The sequence below is a fragment of the Echeneis naucrates genome, chromosome 2 (genome assembly GCF_900963305.1).
Source record: "Echeneis naucrates chromosome 2, fEcheNa1.1, whole genome shotgun sequence".
NCBI lineage: Eukaryota > Metazoa > Chordata > Actinopteri > Carangiformes > Echeneidae > Echeneis > Echeneis naucrates.
This window is the reverse complement of record NC_042512.1, coordinates 13,623,923-13,629,259: the sequence shown is the minus strand read 5'-3', so window position 1 is coordinate 13,629,259 and position 5,337 is coordinate 13,623,923.

Sequence of the window (5,337 nt, the reverse complement as noted above, 5' to 3'; positions counted from 1 at the left end):
TCTTTTTTATTAATGACACATTTGCTCTTTTCTTTTGCTGTACTGTTGTTTATTCTTGCGCTAAATTGGAGAGTGAAGAGGTCTTAAAAGTGCATGCCATGTGTGTGGAAGCATGTGTAATTTGAATATGCTTCAGGCTCATTATTATTATTTTTTTTTTTTTTCATAAAGCCCACATAAAATTGTCAGTGTTTATCTGAAATAAACAGCAGCATAAATTCTAATAAAAACCAAAACAATGAGGCAAAATTCTATACGATAGAATACCGTTTGTTTAACCATCAAAGATTTTAAATAAGAGATTGATAATAATAGAGGGATTGAGAGACTCCATGTGCATACAAGGCAATTTTTTTTTGTTTGGGAACACAACTTTTGTCGAAATACAGATAAAATCAGTTTAAACCAATTTTGCCTTTTAAAAACTTTGAAGACACCTAAGTATAATTTAGATTATTTCCCATACAAGCTTCATTAACAAAACACTTGTATGTGTGAGGGCCGATCCTTAGTTGTGCAATCAAAGAATCGCACATGCAAAATGCATCTGTCACACAAAATATGACTCATATAATTACATAAAGGAGTAACAGATGAAGTTGTGGTGAACTCAACTTGCCTGTACTTTGGATTGCCATAACAGATATGTACCCATAAAGACTTTCCTCCCACTCAAACTATGAGCACGAGAGGAAAAATGCTGCAAGGCATTTAAGGATAAAAAACACGGTGCATTTGTTTACTATGTGACCCTCACCCATTCAGCTGGGGTAGAACGGCCATGAAAATACAGATTAAATTGGAGTGGAATAGTGAGATGTCTTGCTGTGTGCCCATGTGGGTGCTGCTCTTATTCACTGTGTATCTCTTATGTGTACATGGCTGCCTTTGCTTCTTTGATTAGTGTGTGTGTGTTTGTGGGGGTGAACTGGCAGTCCAGCAAGTGTTCATGGCTGATGTCACTGTTTATGTTTCACAGTTATACAGTGATGACATTAACACTGTCACAAGCTGAACCACAGGTGTGAAGGTCAGTAGTCTTGATTACAGAAGTCATTCTTATTTTACTGTTTCTTTCAAAGACGCAGCAACTTCATTTTTTACATGAAGCCCATCTTCAAGGGATCCTAAGCAATGCGGAAGAAAATTAACTTGTGTGGTCAAACTCACAATAATATAGCTAGTTTTGGTAATAATGTGCTGAGGGTAGAGGGGTAGCAACAACGGCAAATGAGGGTGAAATAGATGCAGCCTTGATTTTGATGCAAAAAAATAACAATCACCGGCTCGCTTCAGTGTTTCATGTTAAGAATCCCAACACAATGTCTCACCTGGCCTCCATTTTAAAGAGTTCACTTTCAAATGCAAGGGAGAACTCATCCTCCCAACCAGCAAACACTTTCCCCAGCCTTTGTTGCTTATGAATCCTTTCACTATCAGGTACAGCGCCATGACTCTCATTCAGAGTGCTGTGACGCAGAAAGCTACGAAGAAAATCACACCAAGATACAGACACTCAAGCAGCGCTTCCCTCCTGGGTCCATGTCCCACTTCCTCGCCTGGCAATGCATGGCCATACTGCTGCCGTGCGACTGACGGCCTTCTGGCACAGAATGGCAGAGTACACAAAAATCCCTCTCAAGGAGCAGATGCTTGCTTCCTCTTGACATATGCCCATGAGATGGAGCCGGGTGGATGGGAAATGGAGGGGAAGGTAGGGCACATTAGAGGAGGAAAGAGGAGGCAGGAGGGCGAAGAGGGTGTTAATCCGAAAGAAAGAGGACAGCAGAGAAGAACTGATGAAGGAGAAGTGCAGGGTCAGGAGAGGAGATTTTATGCATTCATTTGTTTTTCATTCTGACCAATCACCTTGTTTATAATGTGGAACACTCTCATTTTCTAGTAAAAAAGAGTCCAGGGCACAGGGTCAGGTCATAGTGTCGGGGAGAGCGACTCAAAGAGAGACAGAGACGAAAGTGAGCTCCTTCTCAGCTATATGAACAGATGGTGCTGAGCAGTGAAAGAACAGATACGAGGGGATAAAACAGGATGAGGCGATTTAAATAAGAGTTGCCATATTCGTATTCTCTCCATCTCCATTTACATCACAGCTGCTCCTCAGATACTGTTGACAGGTGATCAAACTATATTAAAAAGGTGTATTAGTCATATTCCACACCACTGTGAGAGAAAGATGTGCTCTGGTGAATAAAAGATAAGCATACTGTGTGAGACAACAATGACTATAATGATTGAACGCAACAGTCACTTTAAATTGATTTGAATATGTCCAGGTACAGAGTTTTAATGTGAGTAAATTGAAATTCAGGATCTGTATTTAGAATTCAGAGTATGTTTGACTCACATTAAACTGGATTTGGCTTTTCACTATTGTCCAAAGTACTCTCATGTTTTACTTGGATCTAGAAAGCAGATTTATTTCTTCGTTATTAAATGCTCCATACTGCTGATGGGCTGGACCATACCCATCTTCAAACTCAGCGAAATACTTCCTGCTACAGTGTGTTTCTCTGGCAACAAATTGCCTTGATAACACACACACTATCCCATATAACCAATTCAGTCTCTTGCCGAATATTGTGTTACATGAAAAGTATGTGGTAAATCTAATCACAATCCTTCAGTGCAGTTGACATTTCACCTACACACCAGAAAAGACAGTCAATGGAAAAGTTGCTGAGCTATTTTTAGCTCAGCAGCCCTTAAAATGTATTTCTTTTTTGCCATTTGTCTTCTCAGCCTCGAACATTGTACAAAATATCAGCACTGCATTTATTTTCAGGTGGCGAACGGACAAAACACTCCATGCACAACCATTACACTCATCCTTGCATGCACTCACACACACACACACACACACACACACACACACACACACACACACACACACACACAAATACACAAACACTTTCAACTGCAGCAATTTTAAGTCTTTTCATTAAAGTAATCAACAGGAAAGGGACACACACGCACTTACAGACCACTGTAAACAGCAATTCTAAGTCTTTCATTAATATACACAAAAAATTAATTAACAGCTATTGATAAGCTTTGTCTGTCTTAAGGACATGTTTGTGATTATGTATATGAATGCGTGTGTGCGGCCCGTACAGTGTCTTGGTTTGTCAAGCATGAACGAGAGAGGGGCACACACACACACACACACACGTACAGAGTAAGATATAAACACAGTGTGTTGACAGATTAGATGAGAGTTTTAATCATCTTAATTAAACCTGATTGTTATTTGCTGAATATGTGGCATTTATAAAGATCACAGGGATGGAAAAACAGTTTGACTACTAATTAAAATCCTCAAACTTTTTATTAGAAGAATCTGTGAAGAAGGGAGAGTGAGTTAATGTTGTTCCAGACAACAATCTGAGGAAATACTGAGTGTGTGACGACGGCAGGCCACACAGTATGCTGCTACATGGAAGTATGACGGCCAACTTTTGAAAATGAGAAATTTCGATCGCACCTTTAAAGTGTGGATTTTGGACAAAGTTCCAGGACTATGAGCAAGGACATAAAAATGTACCTCTTGATGTCATAATTGAAGGGAGGGGTGACCTCAGTGATGAGATCTAAACCACCAAACAATCTTATATCATGTATCAGGATGAACAACCACAGTTAAGAGCCTGATGTTGTTTAATGGGCTTCTCTCAAGTCTCACTGGAAGGTACTGATATAAAAAACACTGCAAACACTGCAACCCGGAAACAGATAAGTGGTCGAAGATGAATGAACGAATGTGTGACAGAGAGTGTGTGTCATATGATGAATGTCTGGTTCTTCTGTGGTTGGCAACAGTCTTCCTACAGCAGTAATTACAGACTCTCATCTCTCTGGAAGATGATCCAAGAGCCAGCACATACAAACGCAACACACACACAAAACCTCCTGCCAAAAGACGACACCCCCTGCACTCCCCTCCTAGATGCACCTGAGGAAAGAATAACTGTCACCACACACACACACACACACACCTTTGCACCTGAACTCACTCATTTGCCAAAAATAAAAGCCAGTGCCGTCTGTTCCTGCCATACATTCGCACAGTCCACTGCCGAGCCATTCTTCTTTTACCTTTTCATTTTTCTGTCTGTGCTTGTACGATACTAAGTATGAATTCATTTACAACAATATTTCATAATGAAGCTCACAACAGCAGGTGTGCAGTGATTTACAATGTAGCTATTAGCTACTATTAAGCCTTTCACAGGTCTGACAGCTTTTTTTTATTGAATATACAGTAAAGAATCTGTATATATAAAGACTTCGTACAAACCAAAAAGCACAGCTGTTACAATCATACCTAATTTACGATATTGACTTTATTAAACTAAATAATTAAATGAAGGTAAATATATAATGATGTTAAAATGACATGATGTTTTAAGTGAGGTTTTTAATGTGTGCTGGACAGATGTGAACTAAAATCCGTGCAGCGGGCAGGTGTGAGTAAACACACAAGACAGATGATGTGTGAGCTGATGGTGTGTGTGTCTGCATATGGAAGTTAATTCTCTCAAGGAGTTAGACAGGCCTTCATACATCATTAATGCAAACATACACACATGTTTAGCAGGTTGCCAAAGTTGAGTGTTACCCAGGTGGCATCCACGCAGGGATACACACATTTAGCACATTTAACACCTTTAAAAAAAAATATAAAACAAAAAAACCATAGATAAAAAGACAAAAAGATAGATTGTAGATGGGAGGACGAAGAGCTGGAAGAGATATCACAATGAGGGAGGAGGACAAACCTGTTATTAGCTTTTCTCCAGACGCTTGATTGGATGGGAGTTGGGACAGATGGATCAAAGGAGGGACAATGACAAGGATGAGGTGGAGACAGAAGGTGATCCTAGGAGAGAGACATAAATTGTAAGGCATTAATAATGGATAGCAGATCCTTAGGGACCATGTCCAGACATTAATAATGGATAAGTTTCAGCTGGATGGGGCAAAGGAACACCTCCACAGAATTTACCTGAGGAAAGACCAAATTACGCCTATGATGTTGCTTCAGACTTTGGTGTCCTGAACTTAAATCAAAAACAAGTTCTTGCCACAAGATACTAGTTGTTATGTCACGTTTCACTGCTTTCATGTCAAACACCTGAACCTCACAGGAAGAAGTAACATAAACGAAACAACGTAAGCACAAAACAACAGTTCAACAATAGCGCAGACATTCACTGCAAATGAAAACCAAAACCAGTGAATCTGTAATTTAGACGAGGGAAATGATCATCATTCTGAATTCCCCATCGAGTATGATTTTAAATGAGCTGTGAGGAAAAG